At 46.2% G+C, this 19,068-nt stretch overlaps 1 protein-coding gene across 1 annotated transcript in view; it reads right to left on the minus strand.

Annotated features, from left to right (window-relative positions):
• LOC126513228 (alpha-1,6-mannosylglycoprotein 6-beta-N-acetylglucosaminyltransferase A) overlaps positions 1-14,133 on the minus strand; it is a 182,350-nt gene extending 168,217 nt beyond the window's left edge. Inside the window, exon 1 of the mRNA XM_050161490.1 lies at positions 14,014-14,133. The gene's annotated coding sequence lies outside the window, so the exon portion shown is untranslated. The remainder of the gene's footprint in view (positions 1-14,013) is intronic.
• Between the last annotated feature and the right edge of the window lie 4,935 nt (positions 14,134-19,068).

Consider the following 19,068-nt stretch of genomic DNA (forward strand, 5'->3'; position numbering starts at 1 on the left):
AAATAAAAATTATAGGCTTGGAGCTAGGGCTATGGCTCGGTTGGTAAGGTGCTTGTCTAATGTGTACAAAGTCCTGGTCTGCAGCCTCTGTACCACAGAAAACCATCTTTACCTGCCTACATAGGGAGTTCAAGGCCACTGTGGCCTAGGAAGTTGGACTTTGTCTCAAAAGATAAGGAGAGTCACACTCGTAAGCCATCCTTTGTTCTTAAACAGTTCGAGAAGCTTCCTCCTGAATATTAACCTTCATCAGGCGATGAAAGGAGACAGAGACAGAGACCCACAATGGAGCACCGGACTGAAATCTCAAGGTCCAAATCAGAAGCAGAAGGAGAGAGAGCACAAGCAAGGAACTCAGGACCGCGGGTTAAAACCGGTCTCGCTGAACATAGTGGACAATGAGGACTACTGAGACCTCAAGAACAATGGCAATGGGTTTTTGATCCTACTGTACCTATTGGTTTCGTGGGAGCCTAGGCAGTTTCGTGGATGCTCACCTTACTAGACCTGGATGGAGGTGGGTGGTCCTTGGACTTCCCACAGGGCAGGGAACCCTGATTGCTCTTTGGGCTGACGAGGGAGGGAGACTTGATTGGGGGAGGGGGAGGGAAAGGGGAGGCGGCGGTGGGGAAGAGACAGAAATCTTTAATAAATAAATAAATAAATAAATAAATAAAAACAGTTCGAGAAGATGACCGGGGTTTAACGTTTAAAATTAAGTAAACTGTCTTCTATGAACTACAATATCATTTGTTAAACATTATACCCAGGGTTCTTACATCCTGTTTTAAATTTTGATGATAACATTAAAATCCTTCAGGGCTGGCAAGATGGCTCGGTGAATAACAATGCTTGCTACCAAGTCTGACAACAGGAGTTTGAGCCCTGGGATCCACCATGGCAAAAGGAGAGCCCTAACTCCTGCAGGGTGTCCTCTGACCTCCACACGCAGACCTAGTTGATCAAGTGTTCACATACATACGATAACTAAAATATGCTTCGACTGCTCACCCAGAAACACAGAAGGGGAAAAACCCCAATTCTGCACCTTTGCCTTTAAACTCTGCAGTTACTGCAAACCCCCATCTAAACATACAACAGGGTTGTCTCCTTAGCCCAGAATCTGTAATGTGGGCTAGACTGTCTGTTAGTGAGCCCCAGGGATCTGCCTGCCTCAGGTTCCTTAGCACTGAGATCTTTAAAAGAACCTTCAGGTTTTTATAATGATTTATTTTATTTTTAACATGTATATTTATTTATAATGCGTGTATTTTAATATGCACTCATGCGTACTTTTATGTTTAATACATATATCCATGTATTTATACACTTGAGTGCAGTTCTCAACAGAGGCCAAAAGAGGGTGTCAGGTCCCCTGGACCGGAAGTTATGGGTAGTTGTGAATTGCCAGATGTGAGTGCTGGGAGCCAAACTCAGAGCCTCTACTAGAACAGTACGCAGTCTTAACCTCCCAACGGCTGAGCCATCTCTCCAGCCCCCATCTAGCTTCTTCCCCTGTAGCCCATGGTGTCTGGAGCTGTAACAGGTCCTCAAGCTTGCAAGGAAGGTGGGTACTTTGTAACTAGGTATCTTCCCAGCCTGGTGTCCAACTTTTGGACACTGCAATATGATGCTGTCATCTGCAAACACATCGGGCTGCTTTCATACCCATCCCAGGGCACATGAGACCTAAGGCCAAACGAAGGACAGGCCTGTGAGTGTCACCGCTTCCCATTATAATCACATGGCAGAGGGAAGTGGCCTCCTGCCTCTGAGCAGCATTCCCCAAACACAGTCTATCACGTGCTCACTAGTCCAGGAAGAGATCCACATTAAAGTCTGCAGAATGGTTGCGGCATCCACTGAACACACACGGCTTTTGTGCCTCCACTCAGTCAAAACCCCATTAAGATGAACATCTGAACCAAAGATTCTGTGGTACCCATGGGTACCTGAATGACAGTTACTGAGAGCAGCAGTGACTGAGCACTTGGATCTAAAAGACATTTTCTCTTGCAAAGGTGCATATGACCACTGGCTTTGTTCAGAATCGCCCTAAAACTGTTGCACCCCCGAGTCTCCCCTAATCTTGCTTCTTTCATTCTGGCTCTCAGGTCTCTCTGAATTAAGAGCAAAGAAAGGCTTTTGCTTTGTGTTCTGTTCACGTTTGTGGGACGAGAAAAGGCATGCATATGGATACTACTGCCGTCAGCTTTCTCTATCTAGTCTAGTCACGGCCACTGACGCTCACTGTGGGCCCCTCCCAGCTGACCCTGCACAGCGCAGCCACGGCCCCCTCCGCTTAGTGCTATTTACTTTTTAAAGACCCAGAGGAGTCACTCCCAACTCACAAATACCTGGATTGCTTCCCCCCCTAAACACAAATGCAGTCTATGGCACAGGGCCAGTTCTTTCCCACAGACAGCAAGGCCACTCTGGGCTCTGATAGCCGGCACGGTCACTGGCCATCAATTTCGCAGACTCCACTCTCTTTCCAAGTTTTTATCGTTTCTTACCTCAGTGAATCAAATGTAACCACTCGGCCTTGTTGGACAGTTAGCTTTTCAAACACAGTCTGGGGACACCGCTCAGGGGGGCCGCCCGCAGGGGGATGGGCCTTCCTAGATCAACTAGCCATCGAGACATTTGATCTTGGCAATGTGTCAGCTGAAGGTTTCCACTCATGGAACTCTAGGCTGTGTCAAGTTAACAGTTAAGGAAAACTAGGACACTTTGTCTCAAAGCATGAGATGGACGCTGCCCGAAGAATGATACCTAAAGTTAACCTCTGACCCCACAATCAGGTGTAAAGACACACACACCATATACAACATACACACCATACACACACATGCACACACCATACACATATGCACACACATCATACACATGCACATACCATACACACACACCATACGCACACGTGCACATACCATACATATACACACACATACATACACACACATGCACACACCATTGTTGAAATAGGAGCGGCGGGGCTGCATCCCCAGCACCCCGGCCGCCTGCTAGCTCATGACCGAAATAACAACACACAAACTATATTCTTTTAAACACTGCTTGCCCATTATATCTAGCCTCTTCTCGGCTAACTCTCGCACCTGGACTAGCCCATTTCTAATAATGTGTGTAAGCACCCCAAGGTGCGCTTACCGGGAAGATTCTAGCCTACGTCCATCCTGAGTCGGAGCTTCATCACGTGTGTCCCTGAGAGCAGAGCTATCTCACGTCTGTCTGAGGAGTCTTACCTCACTTCCTCTTCCTCCTGTTTACTCCTCCGACCTATGTTTTAACCTATCAGGGCAAGCAATAATAAAGCAAGAAATAAAGTTTCTTTATTTAATTAACCAATGAAATCAACTGATTGATATATGACACTCCGACATCACACCATATACACACACACACACACACACACACACACCATACACACCATACACACACAGGCACACTCATGCATGCACACACACACACCATACACACACAAACATGCACGCGCACGCACACACACATGCACACACCATACACAAGATGGGGTCTAGCTGGAAGTCTTCAGGTTGCTCAGGAATTGCCCTCAAAGAAGACTCAAGGTACACCATGTAAGGTATGCCACCATTTCTCCTGTCACCCTTTGGCATCGTGGCCATGAGGTAAGCAGGCTTCCCCTATAATGTGCTACCACAGTATGCTACCTCACCACAGGCCAAACTCACAAGGCCAACCAACCGCGGGCTAATGCCTCCAAAACTGTCCAAGTAACTATCTTCTGCATGGGCTGGTGCACCACGGGCATCTCTTACATGGATGATGGCTTCCCCATGTCAGCAGAGGCACAATGACAACATGGTGGAGGAAGAGGGTGAGTCACTCCACCACCTTCAAGGGAGGCCATCCATGTATGGAAAGGCCGTGTGCTATATCTACCGAAGGCTATATAAAGGATGATAAGAAACGTAAAGCCATCTAGGATGTGACTTTCACATTATAAATGTCAGTGGCAGCCACGTCTGCTGCTTATGGATCTCTTCCAACACCAAACTGACAACAGCCTGAACCAACGGCTCCGGGGGAGGCTGACGGGCAGCTGCTCTTTCGGTAGTCGTGTTTGGTAGAGCCAAGAGGCCCTGCAAGGTGGCTAACTATGGCACACCGAAGTTGGGGTGGTGACAACTTTAGGTTGTAGAAATACACATGCCAGGAGTCCTACATGACACCAATACATCTGCCAGTCTCGTGACGGCTGTCAAACCCACACAGTGGGAAAGAAGACAGCAGGAAGGAGATATAGAGACTTCCAGACAAAATAGTATAGAAAATGCAAAATAGACAGTTTCATGTAGCCCAGGCTGTCCTCAAACTCACGAAGTAGCTGTAGATGACTTGGAACTCTCAATCCTTCTGCCTCCACCTCCAGAGCACCATAATTACAGATAGCCACCTCAACACCCAGTACATACAGTAGCGGAGACTGAACCCAGGGCGATCTGCAGGCCAGGCAAACACTACATGTGGAGTCAGATCCCAGCCCGACACGGTCTCTAGGCTAAGCTGCCCTATTGGAGAAGAGAGGCAGTATGCCCGGCTCTGCCTTCCCCAAGGCTAGCCTGCTGTCCCCAGCTGCCATGCTTGGAAGCACTGAACACTTGATAGCCAGCAGAAATCACTGAACAGACTGCCTACCAGATACCACTAAACCAGTTGCACGGGGGGCAAACCCTGAGGATAGCTTGCTTGGTTTCCAGGTCCTGCAATGTCTCTTGTTCTCATTTTTTTTAGGAGGCTGTGGGCATTCAAAATGCTTGCTGTGTTTTTAGAATAAAAGAAAAAAATTCTAGGTCCTTAGAGATTCAAAACCCCGTTGAGCTTCCTGTTTCCCTGATTTCTCCCACAGGGATGGAGTCTCAAGGTGACAGCCAGAGAGAAAGTACAGATAAAAGTCACATGGTCACATGGCTTCTCTAGCGCTAACTTTAATGCTGTTATTCACATTAAGTCGTTCTTCTGAGGGCATCGCCTGGTTGTTTTTGCTCCTGTGATGTGGTTAGAGTCTGAGTGTGTTCAAAGAGCCATGTACATAAAAGAAACAAGAATTATAAATGCTGAGTGCCGCACTGCGTTGGCCCCATAACCTTGACACCCAATCCTCTCAGCCTGTGATGCCCACATGCCCCGCTCCAAGTTTACCAAGGTAACTAACTCTCAGGGGGAGTCCGGAGCACCACGGGGGATCCAGACAGTTGAAACGAATACTTCGCAAATTGTTTTCTCTAGAAAACAGACAAAATATGGGGGTCAAGGAAATAAACTCCTTCAGCAAGGGTTTCTCATATAGCCAGAGTTCAGATAAGGTTCGACCATTCTGTGTGTGAGTGCACATGCTATATTCAATCGTTCTGTGTGTGAGTGTACGTGGTATATGTCTGCAGTGGGAGCGGAGTGTATGTACTTGTGGGTGGGAGTACATGAGCCCATGTACACACAAGAAGGCCAGGAGGACATCAGGTGTCCTGCTCTCTCATCCCCTGCCTTTATCTCTTCAAACAGGGTCTCTCACTGAACTTAGAGGTAGGCTGGCAGCCAGCAAGGCCCAGCAAGCCTTTGTCTGTCCCTCAAAGCACTGGGGTTATTTATGGGCATATGTGTGGCCATTCCTAGCTCTTTAAGAAGGTGCTGGAGATTTGAACTCAGGACCTCGTCCATCTTCCAGGTCTCAGGTTCTACTATCTTTAGAAGCTATGCTTTTCTACTTCGGTGGCTTTACATGGAGTCGTATCATAGTCCACTGAATCATCCCTGGATTTGGTTGCTTCTGAAGGGGCTGGACTTCAGAATCAGTGGCTACAATCAAACTGAAAATTCACCAAAGTCCATATTTGGTAAAGATTACAAGAAATAACAAATAGACTCCTGTTAATTCTATAGAGATAATAACACATTTCTGCACAGTTAGCCTGACAGCTATAGTCTACTCTCTACCTTAACTAGACAGCCAGAGATGTCCCCTCAGGATTATAGGTATCAAGGGGACACCCACAGGCCTCTGAAACCAATGTGTCTCTATTTGGCTTTATTTTGTTTGTATGTGTGTGATGTGTGTTGGGTTGTGTTGGATGTATATAAATGTACCAGTATTTCTTTATGGGACAGGATTTCACACAGCCCGGGCTGGCCTCCAACTCTGCACATATTAAAAAGTGACTGAACTTCTGAGCCACCTACTCCCCACACTGTGAGAGCTAGAACTATAGGCACACACCACTAGCTGTGTTCTTATGCAAGGCAAAGGATGGAGCCCAGGGCTTTATGAATGCTAACTTGGCTACATCCCCAGACCAGTATCTGTATATTTTTTTTTATGTTTCTAAAAGATAACATTTAACACAAATTCTTGGTTCTCTCTCTCTCTTCCAAAGGCAAATTGTGATCTCTGTGCTCAGGCAGGAAGCAGAGCTGCCGACTGCAGCACTCACATGGCTAACGGACCCTCCTCTGAAATCCACTCTCTGGGAAGAATCACTCCTGAAGAGAAAAGGACAAACCCAGTTTTCAGTTCCTCCATGAGTCACTGCTCGGAGAGGCTGTCAAAGAGCTTGTCTGACCTGTTTCTACCGTCTGGAACTCAGCAGCATAAGAGGGAGAAGCTCTCCTTGAAGACATTCGAACACAGGGGACAACTCAGGGAGAAAGAGCATTCCTTGCAGTTGTGAGGACCCACCTGTCATGCCAGGAGTGATGGTGGGTGCCTGTAACCCCGGCGATGATGGGAGAGGAAAGATGGGGGGGGGGGGGCAGGCAGATCCCTGGGGCTTGCTAGACAGCCAGCCTAGCCTATCAGGAAAAGTTCCAGTCAATGGAAGACTCTGTCTCAGAGAAAGGTGGACGGTGCCTGCGTTTGGCAGAAACAAAGGTACTCTTGGTAAGGAAGGGGTACCTATACACCAAGTCTCAGCAGGCACTAAAGCATTTACCAACTCCAACACTGCCTAGACCACAACAGTATCTTACCACACATGGTTCTAAGCACACACAGAAACAAGCTCAAAATGGCTCTGTCACAAAGTCAGAGGAGTTGGCAAAGGGAGACAGAGACAATCCAATTCCAAGCCTGCTCCTACAAACACAACATATTCCTTGCAGCTGTTTCACCTTGCGGCATTAAAAAATGTCTTTAGAGCCTGGAGAGATGACTCAGTAACTAAGAGAGCGAGAGACTGCTGCTCTTCTAGAGAATCTGAATTCAGTTACTATCACAGCGCAGGCAGCTCACAACCACCTGTAACTCCAGCTCAGGGCGATCTGACTCCCTCTTCTGGCCTCCCTGGGTACTACACTCACATGCACAAGCTCACACAAAGACATATATACACGTGCATAATTTTAAAATGAAAGAAACAAGTTCTCCTGAGAAAAGTATCTAGTAATACTGGGTGCTTCTGATTTGGCTGAATTTTTCCCCTCGTAAAAACAAAACTTTTAAGAAGGAGCTGTAAAGGGCATGTGAGAAACCTTACACTGGATCCCCAGAACCACATGAAATGGGACTGGTGGTGCGTGCCTGTAAATCCAGCACTCTGGAGGCAGAGGCAGGAGGATCAGAAGTCTATGGCTATCCTCGGGAATTTGGGATACATGCGACCCTGAAACACACACCCCCAAAGCAAATCAGGTGGGAAAATGAAAACATGTCTGTAAACACACACACACACACACACACACACACACACACACACGGGGGGGGGGGTGTTCTGATATCCAAGAGGTATCTCCTCAGAGAATTATAAAACAGCCAAGGCCTTCTATAGGGAGAGAAAAAAAATCTGACCTCACTCTCCCACGCACATACATAACCAACTGGTTAAGTCTTCTAAAACTAACCAACTAGTCCTTATTCTTAAAGACTTCATGGAAATGTGTGCTATGAAATAGTTTGGTTACTTTTTATCCACACGGGGGCAATATCTTCTTTCTAAGGACAGTGGCATAGAACTATTAACAGTGTCAACATTTTCATCCCTGAGAGCAAGCTCTAAGCAATGCCAGAGGAGGGTAGAGGCCTGAGTACAGGCCAAAACCTCAACCATTCCATATCCACCATCTCTAGGAAGCAGTCGGGGCTCCGTAAATGTTTACTGATGGGTGGGACTGAAGCTTTGCCAATGACTGCATGAACCCTTTAAAGATGAGTCCCTGAGATAGCTCAGAGTGAAGTAAAGAGATGGATTCTGAGAAAAGATCACAATAAAGAACAAAGCTACAAACTCTGATAACTGCAGTTACCAAGATGGGGGGAGGTGAGGGGGATAGGTACTGTTTATGTGGGCATGGGCATATGTCTCTGTGTGAACAGAGCAGGGCTCAGTGTAAGGCATCTTCCTCAATATCTCTCCACATTATTTTTTAGACTTATTTGTCTTTATTTTATGTGTATGAGTGTTTTGTCTGCATGTATGTATGTGGACCACATGCGTGGCTCGTGCCAGAGAAGGCCAGATGTGGTATTGGATCCCTTGGAATGGGAGTTACAGATGTTGAAGCCTCTATGCAGATGCTGGAAACCAAACCCAGGTCCTCTGCAAGAGCAGCAAGTCTCCACCTTATTTTTTGAGACAGGGTTTCTCACTCAGCTAGGAGCTCACCTACTCAGCCAGTGAACCCCAGTGATCCTCCTCTGTCTCCCCAGTGCTAGGGTGACAGACACATGCCACTGGATCTGGGTGTTGGGGATCCAAAGATAGGTCCCCATTCTTAAGTGGCAAGCACTTTGTGGACTGAGCCATTTCTCCAGCCACTCAAGTTAACAAATCTTCTAAAGAAGATTACTCGATCTTTTTTTGTTTTTATCTCCCATGGGCAGTCCTGTAGGGACACCAATGCTAAACCTATCAGACTCAAAAAAATGTTAGTGATCTGGACAAGGTTTTTAAAATCTATTTGATTTTTAATTACATGAATGTGTGTGAGTATGTGCATCACTTTCATGCTGGTGCCCATGGACACCAGAAGAGGGCATCCTATCCCCTGAACCTGGGACTACAGCCAGTGTGAGGGGGGGGGGGCTCTTCTGTCCTCAACAACAGCAGTATGTGCTGTTAACCACCAAACCATCTCTATAGCCCAAACAAATTTTTAATCCCTCACCTCCCCAAAAGCTTGCAAGTTGTTTTTTCTTTTCTATAGCAACAGCAGATAGTTAAGAAGTACCTTAAATAGCCAACAAGCTCCTTCCCAAACCATGGAAGGAACACTGACTCTGGGCATTTGCAAAATTTGTGGTCGGTGAGAAGCTGAAGGGCTGTTTACTTTTACCCTTGGCAACACTTAAATGTTCAAGTAATCTTAAATCTCATTTCCTGCATAGCCAAGTGTACAACCCTAACCATTCCAGACCCACCTCTTCTACCAACAGATCTACATCTCCAGTCTCAGAGAGAGATTCCTGCTTCTTAATTACACCTAAACCATGAAACAGCCACAGAGGTCATTCAGTGACATTTTACAGCCATTCCTAGCGTCTGTCAAGCTGACCCCCACATGTAGGAGCTCTCCGTTTCTTCCTGGGCTCATGCATTGATTTCCCACAAATACAGGGTCTCGTGTAGGCCAAGCTGACCTCAAACTACATACACAGCCGAAGAAAATCTTGAACTTCTGCTTCTCCTGCCTCCACCTCCAGAGTGCTGGGAATACAGAGAGGCACTACCTAGTTTGTTCAGTGCTGCGGATGAACTCAGGACTCTGTGCACAAAAGGTAAGTAATCTACCAACGGAACTACATCCCAGCCCTGGATTTTTCTCTTTCTTAATTACCTCTAACCTATGAATGTGCTCACAGAGGTTATGAGAGTATGGTTTAATCCTGAAAAAGGAATAAGGCCGCAACCTCCAGAGACGGCAGTGACAGCGCGGACAAGATTGAAAGCTCACATCTAAGCAAACAAAATGTATCTCTTCGGTTTTGTATTTTTGAATAGAGCCACTGTAAAAGACGGACTGACCAAACAGTCCACTTGGGAAGTGATCTGCTCTCCAGTACTCTATGGCAAGTGTGGAGGCCCAAAAATGTGAGCCTATTTCCACATTGTCTGAAGGTCAGAGAGTTTTAGTGTGTTCAAAGTTGTTGCTGATAGTGTGGCTATACATCCTGAACTAGGGAGTGGTTCTGTGGTCTTTTTGACATTATGATGGCCTATACAGGTAGATCCACTCCACCCTGACCAATGGTCAGGATATTCAAGCCTACTTCTGCTCCTTCTTTTGCAGTAGGAGGTTTGACCTTGGGAGTGGCTGCGTGCCCTCAGGATACTTGGTCTAGGGTGGGTTCACTGCCTAAACAACTGAAAGTTTTCCTCATGGCTTAATTGCTTGATGGCTCAAAGTATTGTAGCAAATAACTGTTCTAGCTGTCCTTTGTACCACATCAAAGCAGTCTTTTGTCTTCTTCCCCCTGTGGCATTAGGATATAAAAGTGTATAGAAAATTAAACATGGAGATTTTTCAGTTTCACTGGAACTCCTTCCCAGAACTATATCCTATGTTATCTGTTTTATTATTTTTACTTGTGTCTTCATATTCTTTACTAGCTCTTCTAATCCCCATGCCCCTACCCTGGTAAGTGGTACATGTATGTGTGTGTGCACATGCGCTATACATGCCTGTGGAAGTTTGATAACAACCCCACCTAGGATCTCTGCTCGGGGCTCTTCTCTCACTTTCTGGAACTCACCATTAGGTTGGGCTGGCACCTGCCTCTGTCTCCTAACTGGCTCACAGGTGTGTGCCACCACACCTGGCTAGAGTAGTCTTTGCCCTCAGAACAGACAAGTTAATTTCAGGTGTTTATTTAACTCCAAAACTGATACCGCCTCCCTATTTCAAAGGGGGTTTTTCACCAAGTCTCCACAGACTCTCACACTGTGGAGGACCTGAAACGTGGGCTCAGGTACAGGTCTCACTCCCACAACCCATGTGACTGAGAACAACAAGGTGACTGCACATTCGTCTTCTCATGCCTGGGACACGGGTCACCACAGTGCCTGGTTCAGTTCCCTGGGTCCTCCAGTCCTCTACAGATACTGGCAATTACTATGGCCACGCTGCTGCTTTAAAGGGATAATAAGTTCATAAAAAAGAAGTTCTACAAATAGTGACTCTACCTCCCAAGTGCCAGGATTACAGGTGTATGCCACCATACCCAGCCATTTACCTATATTCATAATCATGTTTAAAGTTTATTGCACATCAAATAGCAAATCCTCCATACAAAACGTCAACACACCACCCCAAATGAGACATTGAATTTCTATCTTCTTCAAATTTTACTGTAAAAGACACTGAGGAAATAATCATTTTTTGAGTCAGGGTCTCACTGTGTAGCCCTGGCTGGCCTTGAACTTAGAGATCTCGCCCTTGCCCCCCCCCCACCTCTGCCTCCCAAATGCTGAGATTAAGGGTGTGTGCTACCACACCTAGCCTACAGATTTAGGTTTTGATAAATCCTGAGTTGGGGCAACATCTGTACTCCTAGTATTCTGGAGGCAAAGGCAAGGAGAACCAGGTGTTCAAAGCCAGCCTGAGCTACATAGAAAGGCCAGTCTGAGCCATATGAGACCTCCCATCTCAAAAATACAAAAATAAATAAATAAAATTCTGCCTCAAGAACCATCCTCAACTTTACACCTGTCCAACTGTTCTAAAAGCGTAGCCCTCGAAATGCCACCCACAGCAACAGAGGCATCATCAGAGGACAAAACCTCAGCCTCGAGGCTGCTGCGATTGCTCAGTGGGTCAACTGATTACAGCAGAAGCATGAGGACTGGAATTATATCCCCAGCATCCATGAAAGAGCCAGGCACGGCAGTTCAAGTCAGCCCTGGAAGACGGAGGACAGGCAGATCCTAGGACTTGCTGGCCGGCCCGTCTAGCCCAATTGGTGGGCTCCAGGTTCAATAAGGGACCCTATCTTTAAAAAAAAAAAAAAAGGTGAAGAACTATTTAGGAAGATAATCAATGCCGACCTCTGGCTTCCACAGGCACATGCACAGGTTTATACACACACACACACACACACACACACACACACACCCCTCAGGAGTCATCATAAACCTAAACACATCAGGAATTTTGGTGAACTCTAGTAATGAATGATTTGGAGGCAGGCCAGAGTTGGAGACCCAGCACCCACTGCTGAGTGAGCTGGGCCATGACCCTTCAGAGAGGTCTTCTGCTTATACAACTCTCTGGCATTTTTTTCTGCTCCTTAAACACTTGCTACAGATGATGTCAGCCGTTCCTCTCTATTTTTAATCCCTCGTGATGAGGCTGCTGCTCATTCACTCAACACCTTACGCTGTCACTGGAATAGGAAGGAGCCTTTTCTCACACCCCTAATGGAAGGTGACTGCTGCCTGTGGTCCCCAGTGTAATCACAGGAACGCTCGGTGGCAAAAGTGTGTCCTCTATCGCCCGCGGCGAAAGCTGAGCTTATAACTCTCCAATCCTTCCCATAATGCACTCATCGCCCTGTATCCTTTGAAACCCATCTTCCCACGTCATAGGAAGAAAACGGCGAGCCTGAGATCAAATGCAGTTTACTGTAAATACAGATCAAAACTGCATCTCTGGGGCAAACCTCCCACAACTGACAAGAAGCAAGTCCACAGCAACGATGTGGCGCTCTCTTTTCTCTACAATATATATGAACGGAGAAAGTCCAGTTGAATGTTTTCTGGGGATCTTTCAGTGACCTCACGACAATGCATTGACTAATTACCAAAGCAGAGTGAACACAGGGACATTTCCCAAATAACTTTACTGTATGTACCTTCAACCTGTTGAGGTGGTCGTTAATTCAGAGAAGGGATTTTCATACCTCCTGTGAGGTTTCAGATGAGTTGTGAATACCAACATGTTATTAATTTCCCTTTGCTTTTTGATTAATTTCACACTTACACTGCACAAGAAAGGAGAGATTAATGATGTCTGGGAGACAAGGCTGGGTTCTTGTAAGATGCTAAATCAGCCTCAAGTGAGAGTAAATAGAGGAGCCAGATAAGGAAATGATAAAGGAATCTGCTCTGGTTGTCCAAGTTGCTGTGAAAACATTGATGCCCAGAAACCTGGAGAGCTCAAACTGAAAAGTCTGCTTACCTCTCCTCCCAACACAGAGATGAGCTGCTGGAATTCTGAAGCCTGTGTACCCAACAATTTCCCAATGACTGAAGTCATGGTTCATTTATCAGATGGTACTACAAATCTCAATGCCACAAGAGTCCTGGGACACAGTGTTCCGTCTAGTCCCATCCTGTCCTTGTCTTAACTTTCCTGTCACAATTTTATGTCACAATTCCTAGCTAAATACGTTAAAGAAACCCTCTCAAATGCACCAAAAGTTATGAAGAAAGGGAGAATACAGAGTTTTCTCAGTAACACGGATCCCAGCACGTGGGAGGTGGAGGCAAGAGAATCAAAAGTTCAAGGTCATTCTTGGCTATATAGAGAGTAGAATTCAGCCTAGGCTACTTGAGATCCTGCCAAACAACAAAACAAAACAAAAGTAAGAGAAGGAAGGAGAGAAGAACATGGGAAGGGAAGGGAAGAGAAGGAGAGAGGAGGAGTGAGGGAATGGGTGAAAGGAGGGGAGGGGAAGAGAACGGAAGAGGAGAGAGAGAGGGGAAGAGGGGAAGAAAGGGAAAGTGGAAAGGAGGAGAGGGAGAGGGGGAAAGGAAGGGGAAGAGTCCAATCTCAAGGTACATACAAGCTAATTATATTTGGGATAATAAAACACCCAGAACCTCCTATGTACCAAGATCCCAGGAGTGCAGGTCATCCAACAGAAGGCTTCTTTGAGGTACTTCTATTCGCATCAAACAGAAGACGAAGCACACTCAGAAAGCTAAAGATCATGCTAGGGGATCACCATTGTGCTTCTGTTTAAAGAAAAGCTGCTTTGCTGTTTTAAATTGAACACATCCATTCATTACAAAGACTCAGACTTACCCTGAAAAAGAAAAAGCCCAGAGCGGCCTCTAAGATCAGGTGGGGCTGCAGGTGCTGGGTGTATCTTCCTGAACAGGACTGGAGGCACCATTATGCCCCTCACCCTCACCTGGATCTGTCCTGGTCTCCAGAGTGAAACACTACACAACACACATTGTTTCCCTCTATGGCGAGTAGCTACCTAGCTACCGCAGCCTAGCTACTACTTCAGAAGGTCTAAGAGAGGCAAGGTCCTATCCTGAGAAAACGCTCCTTTCCCAGCGCCAGCTCCAAGAGTCTAAAGTCCATGCAAGACCAGTGACTGCCATACAGGCTGGCAGCTCTGCCATCACAGGAAGCTTCAGGGATCAAGTGGTCCCCAGGCTCATATGGAGTCCATCAAACTGTCTTAGATCTTCAATCAATACTGTGCACAAGGCCTGGAGAGATGACCCAGTCAGTGAAATACTTGCCGTGCAAGCAAGGACTGAGTTTGCTCCCCCAGAACCCTAGTGAAAAGTCAGGTGAGGTGGTGTGTGCCTATAATCCCGGGGCTGAGGAGGTAAAGACGGGTGGCTGTCAGTCAGGCAAGCCCCTGCCAGTGACAGGCCCTGTCTCAAATAAAACCAAGGTGAACAGTATCTGAAGGGATGATACCTGAGGCTAACCCCTGGCCTCCACATAAACGTGCACACATGTGAACATCCACCCTCCATACACACATATGACTCTCTCCTTGGAGGGGGAATGTAAATAAACCAATTTCTCCCAGAGCCTACAAAGACCATCTAAATCAAGATAAACGTTTGTTCCTTTTCTCCCTAAACATTCAGCTGGATCACCTCACTCAGATGCCTGTCTCTCCGCAAAGCTCTACAGTCAGCTGAACACCAACCCTGTCATTCTTGTTCTTGCCTTGGCCATCTCCTCCCCAGCCAATCACTACAGCTTCCTACCTGGCTGGGTGTTCTCCAGGCTCATCCCACTCCTTCTCAGGGCATTCCACAATCCCTGCCAGGCGAACCCTCAGGAGCAGGCGGGCAGGCGAGCAGAGAAACAGACAGACAGACAGACAGACAGACACACACTTCCCAATTTAAAAAGAGGTGTAGATAGCACCTGGCTGTTGAGGTCCTCCTGATTCAAGGGCTGCGTAGCTCACATCAGTGGTTCTCACAGAGTCGTTTCCCCTCCCCCCTACAATGTCAACATTATTTCCCCACCCCGCCCACTCCACCCAGTATCCTTGCCTATCTCTACATCTCTGGACCGCTTTCACCTATCACACTGGGTACGGACACTCCCCTAGGCAGATCTCGGCTCCCCAGAATCACATCTTCTACTTCTCTGTATCTTCCACAAAACTGGCCACAGATAATTGCCAATCCACTGAATCTACAGTCACTGATCATGATTTTATTTATTATTCTGACAGTAGACATTCAGATCTTTCTGGTCATTCCACTTTAATGAACATTTGGCATATGTTTAATACTTTCAGAGCTTGGTTTACTCGCCAGGGAAGTACTGGTGATATTGGTGTGTGTTCCATAGGGTGGGTGGGGATAGGGAAAGCCTCTCACAATGGTAATGGCACTCAGCAAGTGTCCCTGCACAGCCGGAATTCAATGATACTTTCAACCTCCTCCCCTTCCTATTACTAAGCCCTCTTTTCATTTCTGTTACTGCGATAAAATTTCAGAGCAAAAAAGTTTCAGAAAGAAGGTTTACGTCACAATTCCAGGTTACAGTCTGTCACTGTGGGGAAGTCACAATGGTGTGAGCTTGACCCTGCTTAGTGGCATCCACAGTAGAGAGCAGCGAGAAATGAATGCATGCACACTTAATGCTCAGCTAGCTTTCTATACTATCATACAGTTCAGGGTCCAAACCAGGGAACCATGCTAGACACCTGTTGACCAAGGTTTCTGTCCTGTCCAATTCCCACAGCCGTTCAGTCCCAAAGAAACACACAGAGGTTCTACATTAATTATAAACTGATTGGCCTATTAGCTCAGGCTTCTTCTTATCTCTTATAACTTACATTAGCCCATAATTTTTGTCTGTGTTAGTCACGTAGCTTGGTACCTTTGTTGGCGAGGCAATCACATCTTGCTTCCTCTGTAGCTGGGTCCCAACTACAGACTTAAACTTCCCTCTTCCCAGAATTCTCATTGTCCCACCTCTACTTCCTGCCTGATCACCCCACCTGTACTTCCTGCCTGGACACTGGCAAATCAGCATTTTATTTAAAATAATACAAGTGACGGGATAAAAGACCATTGTCCCACAGCACCACCCCCCTTTTTTAAACAAAAACTCTGAATCTAATATCCTTTGTTTAGCTTTTCTCCTGACAATTATCCATAACAACTTGTAACCAACATTTTAAACAAAGGAAAATATCCATAGTCCATTTTTTGGGAAAGGGTGATATGGGAGTCCCCTCTGTATGCTGTGATTGCCACTAACGAATAAAGAAACTGCTTTGGGCCTATAGCGAGGCAGAACTTAGGTAGGCAGGGAAATTTAGGCTGAATGCTGGGAGGAAGAAGGGCAGAGTCAGAGGATGCTATGGAGCTGCTGCCAGAGTCAGACATGCTGAAACTTTGCTGGTAAGCCACTTCCACGTGGCAATATACAGATTAATAGAAATGGGTTAAATTAAGATCTAAGAGTTAGCCAGTAAGGGGCTAGAGCTAATGGGCCAAGCAGTGATTTAATTAATGCAGTTTCTGTGTGATTATTTTGGATGTAAGTTAGCTGAGAGATGGGAAAGAACGAGCAGCCCCCTCCTCCAACAGGCCCCAGTGTGCTGATCCTACCCCCATCAATACAGGCAAGCAAGACAATACCCCCAGACATGCCCCAAAGCCAGCCTGATCTAGACAATCCCTGATTGAAGCTTTCTTCCCAGGTGATTGTAGGTTCTGCCAAATTGATAATTAGAAATAACCATCACACCACATAGGAACCAGAGTTTTGGCTATGGGATTTGGGGAAGAGGGTGGAGGTAGGGAGATTACTCAACCACTGAGCTGCAGGGCAGACCTGAGTCACTGACAACAAAGTGTTTGAAGAAATGAGCTGCTATCTGGCTACCTTGGCTATGATATCAGTAGACAATATTATCTGGTAGGACAGTACACGGTGTATGATACAGACTGGTGATAATGGAATTGTGAAGTCACATGTGGCATTTTCCAGACAACTTCGCCTGTAAAAGGAAAATCAGCCTCAAGAAATTAGAATCCTCTGGAAGAGCAGCAAGCACTTTTAATAGCTGAGCCATCTCTCCAAGCCCAGAATCCTTCTTCTGTTTTCCACTACCAGTAATTAAACCCAAATCTCACACACACTGCTCAAGTGTTTTGCGACTGAGCTACCCTCAGCTGTACTCACGCTTTTAAGGAGAACATGCTAATCCTTACTGCAACCACCTCACCAATCTCCAAATAGTCATATCACGCTTACTTCACACACAACATCAGAGAAATCTTTCCTACCTGGTACACTGCTATTATAGGCTGTACAAGTGGTTTTAAAAAAAATCTATGATTAAAAGAACTCCCAACAATTAAATGAGGAAATATCAAATATCAGACAGCTCACAGAAACTTGTGACTCCAGTTCCAAGAGCCAAAGTCCTCCTTCTGGCCTCCACGTCATGATGCTCATGTGCCCCACCCCTCATCCAGACGCACAAGCATATACACCAATAATAACAATTCTTAAAATCTTTTTAAAAGTTGGGTACAATTTTCTGTTAGGACAATTGTCTTAGGACCATCTGCTGAAAGCCGATTGGGTTGTCAGCTGAAACGGGAGACTGTGCCTAAGGATCACTTGCACCGGGAGGTTGAAGGCCTGCCTGGGCCGTACAGGGAGGCTCTGTCACAAAAGGGAAAAGAAGAAGGTGAGGCAAGTGAATGAGGTGGGCTGCTCCTCTAAATCCTGTCATGGCTTCAGTTCAGTTCAGTCATAGTAACAGTTAGCCACTTATATGAGAGCTAAAGTTATGGTTCAAGTGTTAATTACTGTGCCTAAGAGATCCATAAAGCAAAAACCGCCTCTAACCAGTAAGCCTTACCTAAGGACAGATACTTCCTGAAATGCTGGAGGCCGTTGCTTTTGGAAGATAACACAAACCACGTATTTTCACTCCCCTGAACACACTTGTTTGATCCAACTGTTCACCTGATCACTTGTAGGTGAGAAGTTCAGAGGCAGGAAATAGGTCAGGATGTATACTTGCCTGATTGGATGTCGGCAGGAGGAACGCAGGCAGGAAGTACGTCCGGATATATGCTCGCCCCTGGTCAGACCTGATGGGAAATACAGCAGCCTTAAGGGGTTGCCTTTATACGCCTCTGCAGAATGTGACTTGTGGGAATTTTCTGGGGCCGCCAGGAAGGACCTGGCCAGAGTCTATCATCTTGGCAAGTATTTAATGACAGCTTGCTTCAAATCTGGCTCCAAAATTGTGGTAGTTTAATATTAAGTTACCAGCTACATTCAGAGGGCTTGGGCTTCATACTTCTTCATTTAGTTCTTGAGGGTTCTTTTTAATATCTCTCCTTCTCCTTTCTTCCCTCATCCTCTCCGTGTGTGTGTGTGTGTGTGTGTGTGTGTGTGTGTGTGTGTGTATGCACATGTGCCCATTCCATGGCACATATGGAGAGCAGAGATGTTCCCTGCAAGATGCACTGTTATTACAGGCTATTTCAGTGGTTTTATTTTTTTTTTAATTTATGATTAAAGACATTCTGACAACAACAACAAAAGCCCGGAGAGTTAAGCAAGGGATTAAAAACAGGGGTTCGAAACGGATAGTCATGATTATGGATCTCTATTATCAATTGAAGGAATTCAGAATCAGCGTGGAAACACATCTCTGGGTGTGTCGATGAGGGTGTTTCCAAAGAGCTATAACTGAGGAGGGAAGGCCCATCCATCCCCTGAACTGGGGTCTTAAACGGAATAAAAAGAAGAACGTGGGCTGAGCACTAGTGTTCAGCTTCTCTGCTTCCTGACTGTGGACGCCATGTTGGACCAGCTACCTTGGATTTCTGCTGC

The sequence above is a fragment of the Alexandromys fortis genome, unplaced genomic scaffold, assembly GCF_014885135.2.
Source record: "Alexandromys fortis isolate MF-2015 unplaced genomic scaffold, M_Fortis_MF-2015_v1.1 scaffold_109, whole genome shotgun sequence".
NCBI lineage: Eukaryota > Metazoa > Chordata > Mammalia > Rodentia > Cricetidae > Alexandromys > Alexandromys fortis.